This window comes from Oryctolagus cuniculus, chromosome 13, assembly GCF_964237555.1.
Source record: "Oryctolagus cuniculus chromosome 13, mOryCun1.1, whole genome shotgun sequence".
NCBI classification, from domain to species: Eukaryota; Metazoa; Chordata; class Mammalia; order Lagomorpha; family Leporidae; genus Oryctolagus; species Oryctolagus cuniculus.
This window is the reverse complement of record NC_091444.1, coordinates 94,361,481-94,376,626: the sequence shown is the minus strand read 5'-3', so window position 1 is coordinate 94,376,626 and position 15,146 is coordinate 94,361,481.

Below are 15,146 nucleotides of genomic sequence, written 5' to 3'. Positions count from 1 at the left end.
GTGCTTCCAGGTTTTTGAGTTCCTATATATATGTGGTGCAAGCTTATACGTGGACATAGTTTTTATTGCTCTTGAATAATCTCTTGGGATGGAGATTGCTGAATTTTATGGTGAATACTTGGTTTACTTTGTAAGAAATTCTCAAATATGTTACAAATTAGTTCTCCATTTTGGATAACCAGTAGCAAAGTAGAATAGATACATTTGTTACTTTGCTTTGCCATTTCCTTAGAATTAGTCTGAGAGTAACTGCTTACATTCTAGTTGATTCTGAAATTTTCTTCATTTTCATATGATTTGGTGAAGAAATCTTTCAACATCCATGGCAGCCTTCTTTATACATTGCGAATGTCATTTTTTTCTTCAAAAGTAACAATTGGTAATGCATTATTCTAATACAGTGATATGTTACAATTCCATATGTAAGATCTCCAAAGTACAACAATATAGCTATTATTCATGATCTGCAATTTTGGGTCAGGAAAGAAAGATGTATGCTTTGAAAATAGTGAACAAAAATTTTGTTTTTCTGCCTCTTCTGTGAAATTGATCACAGTGGTATTGTGAGCAAAATTTTATTTGCGAAGAATAGATAGGGCTATCCTATTGATATTCAATACATTTTTGCATAATTTTTCATTGATATTTCACAAGGCATGATGGAAAATAGGTGATCAGTGAAATCTCCTTTAAAATGTTCTGATTCAATTATCTTTGGCTTATGTGTTTTTTTTTTTAACTTTTATTTAGTAAATATAAATTTCCAAACTACAGTTTATGGATTACAATGGCTTCCCCCCCACAATAATTTCCCTCCCACTCGCACCCCTCCCATCTCCCGCTCCCTCTCCCATTCCATTCACATCAAGATTCATTTTCAATTATCTTTATATACAGATCAATTTAGTATATATTAAGTAAAGATTTCATCAGTTGCACCCACACAGAAACACAAAGTGTAAAATACGGTTTCAGTACTAGTTATAGCATTACTTCACATTGGACAACACATTAAGGACAGATCCCACATGAGAAGTAAGTACACAGTGACTCCTGTTGTTGACTTAACAAATTGACACTCTTGTTTGTGGCGTCAGTAATCTCCCTAGGCTCTAGTCATGAGATGCCAAGGCTATGGAAGCCTTTTGAGTTTGCCGACTTCGATCTTATTCAACAGGGTCATAGTCAAAGTGGAAGTTCGCTCCTCCCTTCAGAGAAAGGTACCTCCTTCTTTGGTGGCCCCATTCTTTCCACTGGATCTCACTTGCAGAGATCTTTCATTTAGGTCTTCTTCTTTTGTTAAACTGCTAGGCACCCGAGAGGCCATGGCTGCTTGAAAAGGAAACCTAGGTCATTCTTCTAGTGATAAAATATCTTTCAGCATTAATGTGCACTTACTACACTGAAGCATATTTTTACTTGGCACAACTGGCTTCATATGTGTTATAAAATGAGCAATATTTTATTGACACAAACATGACAAGACTTATTATTCAATAGGGAAAGCAAGCATTTCCACTTATCCATCCACATATGCTTTAAGGATAATACACAGTTATGCTCATGTGTATTACACTATCTTATTTCAAGCACTAATTAGCATTCCTTAGATTGTTGTAAGTACCCACTTACCAGAAAGAGGAGGGGAGGGGAAAATATATATAAAAAACTGAGTACTTGAATGAGAGTGAGAGAGATCAAGAAGTCCATATATTTTATTTTAAATCTTTCAGTGACCTACCACTGCTCAAGATAAAATCTATTTGCATACATTCTAATTGAAATGGTATGTACAATCGCAATGATCTGAATCATGCAGTAATATACTGTTACTGCATATTCTATTTCGTTACCTTTTTTGATTTATTCATTTTTTTTTAAAGCAGAGTTACAGAGAGAGAAAAAGAGATCTCTTCCATCCATGGTTTACTCCCCAAATAACCACAATGGCTGGGGCTGGCCCAGACGGAAGCCAGGAACCAGGAGCCTCCCATACGGGTGCAGGAGCCTAAGTACTTAAGCCATTTTCCTCTGCTTTCCTAGGCACAGTAGCAGGGAGCTGGATTGGAAGTGCAGCAGCTGGTGAACCAGCACCCATATGAGATGTTGGCATTGCAGGGGCTGGTTTAGCTTGCTGTGCCACAACAGTGTGATGTTAGTGTTAATTTATACAGATATTTGTCTTTACTTTGTTATATAAATGAATAATCTGGGGAAAATGCTTATAATGATATTTTTTGCTAGCTCTTCAGTAGAGTAACCCCAAACCCTGCCTTTTATTTCCTTTTTTTTTTCTTCAACTTTAAATCAGCCTGAAAAACTGGATTTTCTTTTCTCTGCTCAGACTTAGGAAATAAATTGTTTTATGAATTTCTCATGTTTAAAATTTTTGAAAAATGTAATTTTCTTAATACCATCCTTTGGGTGGTGTGTAGTGGCAACTACTTCAAAAAGAATTTTCAATAATGGTGGGAGAAAATTTCAAGACAATGTGAGTATATAAGTAGAGATTAGTGTGAAATATCAATAAGTATGAGTTAGAATTTTTAATTAGTTAAATCTTGACTGAATTCATTTTAAATGCCTTTGGATGATGGGATAATTATCATTGTTGCTAGGTAATGGAGAACATTTAAGTAATCATTTTTTTTAAATCTTTGTTTATATATGTCAGATGCAGAGAGACAGAGAGAGAGACAGACAGAAAACACTCCTATCCACTGGATAATTCCTCAGAAGGCCACAGTGGCCAGACTGGGCCAAGGTCATGAGCTGGAACTTAATTCACATCTCCCATGTAATTTGCAAGAGCCTAAGTACTCGGGCCATCACTGCTGCCTCCCTGCTAGAATCAGGTGAGGAGCTGAGACTTGAACCCAGGCACTCTGATATGGGATGTCAGCGTTCCAACTTGTATCATAACCACTAGGCTCAGCGCCTCCCCTAACGATCATCTTCTATAACTTCATGATGCAATCATTATGCAGTTCTTGCTATGTTGTTCACAGTCTGATTTAGTTTCTCCATTCGCTGCTGATCTTGGTCAGTAATTATAACGTTACCTGATGAGATGTTATAACCAAATAGATTCATGTATTTTTTTTTCCTTGTTGATACTCATGTCTCATGGTTTACAATGCTAGATCAGCTTGAGTTCTCTGTTTCCTTTTGGCAAGGACGTGGTTATAGTTCAAGAAGTTAAAAAGAATAATGAATCCATAGTAATTATACATTGAGTTAAAAATAAAAAGGAGGCTTTTGGTGGTAAAATCATCTATGTATTTATATCAGTGATCTTTATGGTTGTGTGTGTAAGGGTGGAGATGTGGAAAGGTAAGTGGAAGAAAAAGTATGTGTTATTATTATCCTCTATACATCAGAATACAACAATGTCATGTAATATGAATAAGATCAAATAGCCAGTAAGTTTCAGAGATGTGAAATAAATCCATGTAGTTTAGTTAAGAGTTCATGTACTGAAGCATTGAGCCATGCTCTTTATTTTACCAGGAAGTACATATTTGTTATATTATTACATGTAAATATCCTTATGGATCTAAAGCCTGGTAAATAATCACACATTTTTCCTGTATTTCTTTTATAATCTTTTTTTTAATTAATTTTCATCTACTTGAAAGGCAGAGCAACAGCAAAAGAGAGAGGAGGGAGGAAAGAGAGAGACAGAGAGAAACAGAGTGAAAGATAAACTCCCATTTGCTGGGTCACTCACCAAATGCCTGCAGGATTAGGCAAGATTGAAGCTGGGAGGCTACTTCTCCATCTGGGCCTCCCATGTGGATGCAATGGCCCTAGCACCTGAGCATCATCTGCTATCTCCCAGAATGCATTAGCAGGGAGCTGGATTGGAAGTGGAGGTGCCAACACTCAAACAGGCAGTCATATATAGGATGCAGGCATCCCAAGCAACAGTTTAATTTGCTGTACCATAATGCCTGTTTCCATTTTATATGAACTTATGAAACGAATGAATCTTCATCTTATCACTTTACATATACAACAGTTGTTTTAATTGTCTGTTTTCCCCAAAGCTCTTAACTGTCTTCAAGGCAAACACTATGATATCAGTATTGATCTATAATTAGTGATATATCCTCAACATAAAAAAATTATATTAATCCAAAATAATAATAAGAGCTTGAAAAATTAATTGGTAACATCAGTGTACTTTTGCATTATGAGCTTGCACACAAAAAAGTCACTGATATCTGTTAAAAAGACTTAAAGAATATCAGTCTTGTCAACAAGGAAAAGATAAACAAGTTCTAAGAATGTTTAGTTTTTCTAGGGATGTGCCCCCAGGCTGTTTTGTTACTTTTTTCACCTTACAAAAATCTGATGAACATTGCCATGTCTCTTAGTCCCCACACATCAAACACCTTTCCGAGAAGAATAACTTATCTAGAGAAAAATATCAAATTGTGTTATAAAATGAGCAATATTTTATTATCACGGAATAAATATGTTTGTTTTCCCCATTCTCTCTAATGCCTTGAATTTTCTGAATATATTTTATTCTGATCCTAATTTATTTCCTTGTGCATAATTGATATTTACTGATTTGTCTTAAAATACAATATTCATTATATATGTTCATCCAAATAATTCATAAAAGAAAAGAAGTGTATTTTAATAGGATCAAACAAAATTCTGAATGAAAATGTGACCTTCAACCTGGGGGAGAATATTCTATATGAATTCCATCAAATATCTCTTAGTAAATGTAATAAAACATGTCAATTGATTTAAAAATTGAATCTATAATAGGTTTTCATTGACTGAAAAGCCCTCTTCAGATAATTTTGATGCAAACATATGGCATGCATTAAACTTTTTCAGCCTTCGTGGTCATGCAAAGGAAGTCCTTCTTTTTAGTACTGATCATATGAACTTCTCTGCGATATTTAATAAATTGTATCTGTTAAACAGAGATTTAAAAATAAAGAGCAGGCTGCAAAGCAATACATTTCCCCGTACTGTAGTCCTTCTTTATCTATAGGGGATAACGTTCCAAGACTCACAATGGATTCTTGAAATTGTAGGTAGTACTGAACCCTATATAAGTTATGCTTTTCCCCATACATACATTCCTATACTAAAGTTTAATTTATCGCTTAGGCATAGAAATGTACTGACAATAACTAATAATAAAATAGAAAAAGTTATTAAAATATCTCTAATGAAAGTTATGTGTTCTCTTTCTCAAAATATCTTATTGAACTATACTCATTTTTCTTCTAGTGATGATGTGAGATGACATCTCCATGTGAGATGAAGCTGGGGGGTGCTACATAGGCCTTGTGACCTAGTATCAGACTATGATTGACCCTCCTCTGTCAATCTCAGGAGGCCACTCAGGAGCACCCCACTCCATCTTGCCTAAGATGTAAATCATTCCTTGTCTAGTCTCTCACCCTGCCTTCCTGTGGTCGGTTAGTACCCATTTCAGTCACCAGATTGGCTGTTGCAGAATCACAATGATTGTGGTTAAGTACCCCTTAGGATGGTGCATTATGTAAAATGTGTGAATATTTATTTATTTGATTTTCCACTTGATATTTTCTACCAGGCTTGTCCATGGAAAGCAAAATGGCCAGTAATGGGATACTCCTGTATAATAGAATTTAATCTTATGATCTAGATACCTAAAGTTATTTTACCAAACTTACTATCTGAGATAAAGTATCCACACATAGGTGAATAAGTTTTAAATTATAGAACATACACTGTTTGCACTGGAATAAATTTAGAAGCCATCATAATTTATATTCATTTATTCAGTGAATGAACTTTTCAATAAAAAGGATTAGTAATCTAATTACAGAAAATTCTATAAGTATATAAGCTAATATATTAATAAATAACAATGCTGTATTATTAATACTAGAAAATAAATATCCATGTATTAACAAATAAATAGCAATATAGAGAGCATATTAAGAAAATATATTCTTTTTATTTCCAGGTAAAAATATATTGCTTTTGTAAACAGAGTAATAGAAAAAAACATGTATTTTTAAAAGTGTATTGTGGCCGGCGCCACGGCTCACTAGGCTAATCCTCCGCCTTGCGGCACCGGCACACCGGGTTCTAGTCCCGGTCAGGGCGCCGGATTCTGTCCCAGTTGCCCCTCTTCCAGGCCAGCTCTCTGCTGTGGCCAGGGAGTGCAGTGGAGGATGGCCCAAGTGTTTGGGCCCTGCACCTCATGGGAGACCAGGAGAAGCACCTGGCACCTGCCTTAGGCTCAGCGCGGTGCACCGACCGCAGCAGCCATTGTGGGGTGAACCAACAGCAAAGGAAAACCTTTCTCTCTGTCTCTCTCTCTCACTGTCCACTCTACCTGTCAAAAAAAAAAGTGTATTGTAATATTTTAACAAAATACATACAGAATTTTATTACCCACTTCACAAAATAAAATCCATAAAATACAGGAGTTTTATGTAAAATAGAGTTGCCATATCTCAAAATACATCATCTTTCCTATTGATTGTCCATATTTTCATGTTAACACTTTAATCACTGAAGAAATAAAATTAGTAATTATCATTTTAATTCTTATTTTAATTAAAATCTGAAGCTAACTAAAATTTTATTGAAAATTCTCAAAAGGCATTTAAAAACACTCACGTTCAATCACACTCCTTTTTTTCAGGGTTTTTGCATTAATATATCCACTCTCAAAATACATTTTAATGATTCACAAGTTTCCAAATGATTGCTGATCTTAATGGAAAAATTATTTCAAAGAAATCCCTCTGCTATCCAAATGTCACTTATAAACATAGCAAAAAGAGTTATAATGGAAGAGATAAACAGAAAGGTATGGTCATAAAGTTTATCTACAAATTTGATAAGAATGTATCCATTAGGTATATGGAGTATTTTGATGATGAGCCTGCCTCATATGTAGCAAAATGCTACAGCTGATAATACTTTCTCTAGCCCTTCTGTAATTTATGGACATATCTAGTCATTTCATGCCCAAACACAGGCAATGTCTGCATAACAGAAAACAAATTGATAAGAATTAAATAATCACAAAATGTATTAAAATCTTGATATTTATTTCTACTACCTTAATATTTGATCAGTGCTTTAGTCTAAATGGGATCCATAAAATCTTGGATTCTGGCCGGCACCGTGGCTCACTAGGCTAATCCTCTGCCTGCTGTGCCAGCACCCTAGGTTCTGGTCCTGGTCGGGGTGCCAGTTTCTGTCCTGGTTACTCCTCTTCTAGTCTAGCTCTCTGCTGTGGCCCGGGAGGGCAGTGGAGGATGGCCCAAGTGCTTGGGCCCTGCACCCGCATGGGAGACCAGGAGGAGGCACCTGGCTCCTGGCTTTGGATTGGCGCAGCACGCCGGCTGTAATGCTCATTTGGGGGATGAACCAATGGAAGGAAGACCTTTCTCTCTGTCTCTCTCTCTCACTGTCTAACTCTGCCTGTCAAAAAAAAAAAAAAAAAAAAAAAAAGATCTTGAATTCTAAAAGTACAATAAATTTAATTTGATTTGAAGTAAACCTAACATTATATTTCACAATCAATACACAGAGAGACATCAAATAACCAGTGATAACTCAGAGTTTTGTCTAAAATATCCTTCAACCTATGTGAAGTAAGATTGAATCAATTAAGAAGTAATTTAATTAACTGATCCCCTACTTTTTGTTAGTTCAAAACTACAGAAATTTGAGGAAGAGACCAGACAGAATGAGGGCAGAGAAAATCATGGCTTTTGCCTAGTAACCAATGACACACATACACCAGGTGGAAAAAAAAGAGGAAAAAAAGAGTTAATGAAGCCAGGTTTTGAGAAAAATCTAGGAGATGGACTAAATCAATGGATGCTGAGTAAGCATAATATACATCGGATCAAATAAACCACAAGAATTCACAAAATCATGAGATTTCCTCATTTCTTTGCTCATTAAGTCAACATGTTTTAATGCCTACTTTGTCGCATACATATAATCATAGACAACTGTGTACTTTTCCCAATGTAATTCCCCGATTTCACATAGGTAGTTTAAAATCTGTGGGAATTGTTCAACTTTACATATAAGAACTTGGCTTTATTGCAAATTGATTGACTTCAAAAAGGGATGGACAAATGCTAAGAATGCAGACTGAATTTAAAGGGGAAGCAAGCATTTAGTCTACTGATGAAGATGCCAGCTGGCATGCCTACCAGCCTCCTAGATTGGAGTGCCCGTATCAGAGTCCCAGCTCCACTTGTGATGCCAGCTTCCCATTATTGTGGATTCTGGGAGGAAACGGGTGATGGTTCAAGTAATGGAATTCCTGCCACCAACATGGGAGACCTGGGTTCAGATCCCAGCTTCCGGTTGCCAGCCCCTAGCCCTGGGAATTAAAGGCATATGTGCACCAGTTCAAGTCCCAGTTGTTCCACTTCTGATCCTGGGAGAAGCAGCAGGAGATGACCCAAGAGCTTGGGCCCCTACCACCCATGTGGGAGACCCCAAATAAAGATCCTGGCTCCTGGCTTTTGGGTTGGCCCAGCACTGACCATTGCAGCTATTTGGGGAATGAACCAGTGGATGGGAACTCTCTCCCTCTTTCTCTCTCTCTCTCTCTCTCTCTCTCTCCTTTTCCTTCTCTCTGTCTCTGTAATTCTGCCTTTTAAGAAATAAAATAAATCTTTAAAACTCAAAAATATTCTTCTGATTAAAGGTCCAGCTCAGATTTCTCCTTTTTATCTGTAACCCTTAAAACTCTCACATAATTAGTCTACAACTCATGTCAAAACTTTGCAGGAACTTATATGGCCATGTTACATTTTTAAAATATCATATGGAAGCCCTAGCATGCATTCTTCATGGATAGTAAGACACTTCTTAATTTGTAAAAGAATGAGCTTCTACAGGTATCTGAGGAGTCAACAGTGGCTCACATGTAAATGGGTAGTTGAGGTCAGCTGAAGTACTAGTGGGTGATGAATGGGTCTTATGATTTCTCATTCTGAATAGCACAGACTTTGTGATATTCTAGAGGCCATGTGTAGAAATCATCAGTGGGGTTTAAGAGCTTGACGAAGACCAATGTACCAACTACCTCCCATGAGCATGCTACCCTCTGTGCTGACCATCGTCATGTATTCACTAATCATTTAAAAAATCCTTTATGTCTCAGACACAACCACTATAGCATCATGCTCTGAGAAATCATAGGAAATTGTGTATATAATGCATATGTATAGAATGAAAAGTGCCACCTGTGGGGAATGATTGCAGCATATGTGTTTGAACTATACAGATCATTTATCTCATTTTCCCAGCTTTGATCATTTTATCTTTGATTCTATTGTCTCCATAGTCCAATAAAATTTCTTCTGTTGCCTCATTTAAAATTGTTATAACTAAGGTATTCTAATCAATGAGACCAATTCTTCCTTGCTTTCTTCCACCATAGGCAAGAAACATAAAAAGATGGGCTTACAAAGAGGTAAATCTGAAATCCTGCTGTTGTGACTTGTTTATCAACTTAGCTAACACAGCACATAATGCCTCATATTTAGATATTCTTGCTTAAAATTGTGTTCATAAAAATAGAAACGAATTTTCCCATCAAGGCTGGCTTTCCTGGGACCAATTGCTGGTCCAAAACTAAACAGTTAAGACAATCACTAGATACCATGAGAAAGATTAGGGAGCAGCTCAGAATGAGGGTTGCAATTCTATTCAAAAAAATATTCAATCCAGAGAAAATAGGAGATAAATGAAGCACGTGTCAGCGAGGAATCAAAACAGGAGGTCCACAGTGCAGTTTAGATACAGACCAAAAGGATCGGACCTGAAGAATTTTTTTCACTGGAGTTGTAGTGTTCTCTACCAAAACAGGCAATAAGATAAAGCGCCACAGTCACTCCAGAGAAGTACGAGAATTAAATGACATAATGCACTTTTTTTATTATTTGACAGATAAGAGTTAGACAGTGAGAGAGAGAGACAAAGAGAAAGGTCTTCTGTTGGTTCACTCCCCAAATGGCTGTTAAGGCCAGCACTGCGCAGATCCCAAGCCAGGAGCCAGGTGTTTCTTCCTAGTCTCCCGTGCAGGTGCAGGGGCCCAAGGATTTGGGCCATCCTCCACTGCCCTCCCGGGACACAGCAGAGAGCTGGACTGGAAGAGGAGCAACTAGGACTAGAATCCGCCACCCATATGGGATGCTGGCGCGGCTGGTGGAGGATTAACCATGTGAGCCACGGCACCGGCCCCGACATAATGCATTTTTTAACAAAGAGTAGTGCCTCATAAATAGAAAATACATTCTTTTCCCAGATCCCCAAAATGTGATAGTTTAAAAACATTTTCCAACTATAAGAATATAAAAGGAAATGCCTTCTAATGAGCCCTACTTCCTCAAACTTTAGTCTGGTCTCATATGTTTAATTATTTATCTTAATTGTACATTAAACGGAGTCAGCCTTGTTAATCTGACATCCCCTTGTATCAAACAATGGCTACAATCACTATGCATTGAAGGAGAAGGTGAGTTTGCTAGTGAATGTTGGTTTTAAAGATAGATTTCTTTTAAAGGAAGAACAACAGAAAGAAAGAGACAGACAGAGAGAGGCAGAGAGAGAGAGAGAGAGAGAGAGAGGTCTTCCATCCATTGGTATACTCCTCAAATGGCTATAGTGGCCAAAGCAAGGCCAGGTTGAAGCTAGGAGCCAGAAACTCTACCTGGATCTCCAGCATAGATTACAGTGGTCCAAGCACTTGGGCCATCATCTGCTGCTCTCTCAGGTACATTTGCAAGGAGCTGATTTGGAAGCAGAGCAGCCTGGACTTCATCATGATATTGGATGTGGCCATTGTAAGTTGAGGCTTAACAGGACACGCCACAATGCTGGCCCTGGTGAATATTTTTTTGACACAAATAACTGTACTGAGAGAGAAAAAAATCTTCTTAAGAAGTGTTAAATTGAGTACTCAAGAAAACTGATGAAACTGGCAACAGCACACGAGAGAGCAAATGGCATGTGTTTCTGCTTTGAGTGCTCCTTGACTCTGAATTTAAATGGACTTCCTTAACCTCTTTTGCATTTGTGCAAAAATCACTAGCTTTTCTCTATAACTTGCCAATAAATGAAGACATATGAAAAGTGGCTACAATCTATATTTACTATCTCAGCTTTTTGGAAAGCAAAGCTCTCAAGCTTGTGTTTCCACTGTGCCTATTCTAAAAACATCTGGATAATGCTTTTGACAAGAATTAACTACTAGGGAAATCAGGTTGGGCCAGGGCTGCATGTAGGCCAAAGCCAGAATCTGATAATACAATTCAGGTCTCCCACATGGGTGACGGGGACTCAATTACTTAAGCAATCACCACTTATTCTCCAGAACCTAGCATCAGGAGCAAAGAGAAATCAAATCCTTGCACTCTGATATGGAATGTGGGCATATTTAACTACTAAACACCTGCCTCAAAAACTTCCTTGTAATAAAGACATTAAAAATTGGGAGTTATTTTAAAATTATAACATACATGAAACCAAACTAAATAAATGTACAAACTCAAAGGGAGAAAAAGAACAAAGCTCAGCATTACTGGCTCTGTAAGTGGCGTTGCATTCTTTTTATACTATCATAAATATATTACTAGCATAGTCATTTTTCTTTTGTAGCCCTTGGAATAATTCATTGAATCTTGTAGTAGCTATTTGATAGGCAAAGACCAAAGAAATATAAAAAATGGCATATGAATATGATATGTCAAAAATATCAAGAAATTTATAAACATTTGTGGTCAATATACTATTGAATTTTATTTTAAAATTGCTTTGTAATACATAAATTAGAAGGTGTAGTTAATAGCAGATATGACTAAACAATGCAATATGAATTTTATTGGATCTATTGATAAGAACTTGTGTGATATACAGATGTGGTCCTCATAGAAAGACGACATACTCTAACTTGGTCTAAAGAAGAAAAAGAAAGGGAAAATCTATTTCATGGTCTTGAAGTGTTAATCACAAACTGATAAAATTATCCTGAAAAACCTTAGAGACATCAGAATATTCCCCATTTAAGCAGTAATATGTTGTGGAATAAATTTCCATTTTTAGTAGCTCAGTTCTATTCTCTATAACCCCTAAAGGGCAAGGCTGTTTAATGTGTCTTTGTAAGGACAATTGTCACTGTTTAGTGTGCCTATTTAACCAGCTAATGTTTATTGCCATGTCTGCCTCTTAAACACACCAATCTTAAATTGAATGTAATGCCTTTTGTTATTCCTTTTTATAGACAATTTTGGTAAAAGTTGAGGAAAATTAGATTCTATAGAACTTTTTGGCTTTCATCCCTTACAAATTTGGATATTTATAGCTACAGATAATAATAATGTTTTACATGAAATAGAGACCTCAGAAAAGCATTTCATGATTCCATAAGGACAGGTAACACCGCAAAAATTACCCTCCAAGATATTATGTAAACTGTATTAACTTACTGAGATACATTCAATGGCTATCATATTATTCTTTTGTCAATTTAATAATAACATAACATATTGCAAAAACTTCTGATCTCAGCTAAAACAATTCAGAGCCTGTTGATGCCATATATCAACACAGTAATTAGCTCAAACAGCAAAGTTCTTAAATGAACATTCATTCCTTCTGGAAATCCTGACTAACTGAAATATGCATCATTTCTTTCCTGTGTTTTCAGCATTTTTGTTCAGTTAAAGTCAAAGAAGATAAAGAAATTGTTGAGATTAAGAAAGTAGACCTTAGTCATAAAAATGTATGTTTCTTAATCTGACAAAGGTAAATCAGAAAGAATATTTAAACAATATATAATGAACATTCTTGTTACACAGATTAGAGAATACATCAGAAAGTTCATGGAAACTGGAATAAAGATATAACTTTTTTGTTGTAAAATTATATGAAATGCATGCACAATAAAGCTCTTCAAAATTACATGGAAAATCTGTTTTATGAAAAAAAATTGTGCAGGGATTTCAGTTTTTTAGCTAAATGAACTTATCATTCAATTCAAATTTTCCTTGAAAGTTTGAAATACCCTTGTATATGTTGACTTACCATAGCTACAAATCATCTGTCACAATGCTTATAGGAACACAAGGTCCCTTTGTTTTGAAACCCTCTCAGCTGTTCCCTGGTGATTGCTACCTGGGACAATGTACAGCTGTTACTGAATAGATGGCATTTGTTATGCACACAGAAACTTGGAGGCTAAATGAGGTCCTCTAGTGTCTACCTCAGCACAGGGAGGCTTCCAGGATTGTGTTCTAAACCATAGCATTCTTCCTAAATAACCAGCTATTTGACACAAAATCTTGATCTGTAGTAACAGTTACAGTGTTGTAGATCTATAAATTTGTTGCTACCTAGTATTATTTAAAATAAAATATTAAAGTTGGATGAACTAAGTGAAATATCATGAACTTCCTCTTATTCAAACTAAATGCTGAGTCAATAAAATTAGACTAACTTGAAATATTCCCTAAAATTCACAATAATATCTTAGTAACCATGGAAATCCAACACCAATTAATATTGTAATAACTTGCTTCCTTTTTGCATCAGCATTATTCTAATGTTCAACTCCACTTATAAGATATTGATCAATGTAAGCCATTGAACAGAAAGTTCAGAGATATTCATCTAAAATCAAAAACTATTGAGCCATGTTTATTTTAATCATTTAAGAAAAATCAACTAATACTAGGGAGTTAAGTGTAATAAAAGGAACTGTATTTAATACAGTGGCTCATAAATCCTTCCCAATTTTAAAGAAATCCAATGCAATTTTTTCTAAAATAGCCATACTTTTATCCTTTATCAATTAATAAAGACATTTTTAAAAATATTTAAAAGTAGACATATACAGAAGAAAAACAAAGGAGCAGCCCCTAAGAAGCTGAGGATTCTGAAAGCAGTGAATGATAATGAAAGAACAGAGTACTATCCTTGAAGTCAATATTTGTCAGAAGAGTAAACTTTATGAAATGATAATATATATAAAATAAATATAATGACAGAAATAAATACAAAAATAATATAGAAACTAATAAGACCAAAATTTGATTACTTAAAAGTTGAGCAATATAGACCACCAGTAAGAATGATACAGAGAAAACGGAAAATTTTCCCACCAATGCAGGACACAAAAGGACTAATTAGTGACTTACAATATGTATTGATGATGCACATATTCAATAAAGGACATTGGAGAGACTTTCTAGAATGACAGTGTGATGAGCTCAGGGACACCTCTCCCTGTGAGAAACAAGTGTTTACCTGATCAAAACAAACTTTGCAAAGACAATCATTCAAAGTCCCTAGACATTGACTGTTGGGCTGACAACATATTGAGAAGCATTCATTCAAAAAAATCTATGAGAATTCCTGGGAGTGGGAGGCCATGGCATTTACATAGAGCCTGCAGCATTTCCCTATCTAGTTTTGCACTAGGAAGAGCTATTCCAGCAGACCTGTAAGATAAGTGGCAAAGGAGATTCTCTGATGTATTTGGTGGTTAGTGTACGCTGACACATTTTGTCTTCCCCAGGTCTATGAAGTGGAAGATCTATACCAGTCACGTGGGATAGTATCTGTTCTCCCACCTCCTAGTTCTTTCTGTAAGGTCGATCTAAACAGGACATCTATCACAACACACCCTGAACATCTCGCACAACTTTATGTTTCTGAAGAGCTAGCCTGGCAAACGTGACAATCAAGTGTATCTCTCATCTCCCTCAGCTTCATGCTGCAAGAGAGATATTTGAGCATAGCTAAGCTTCCAGTGAACAATGGACTCTCATCTCTGAAGATTCTGTACTGTGCAAGACATACCAGTTAGGCAGAAATAGTCAAGAGCACCAGTAACACCCCACCCCCACACACACACACCATGATCCATCGGGAGGTATTGAGTGACAGAAAAGAATAAGCTCCTTATCTACCCCGCTGCTTTACTGCACAGAAGTCCTGTTTACAGTGGTGGGATTCATCCTTAAAGACTGGCAGTATTCAACACTCAGCCTAGACTGAGATAGCAGACTGGGACAAGTTATATACCAAAGCACTGTCTAACAAAACAGCACAATAAATGAAAATAATAAATTTGTGTGAAG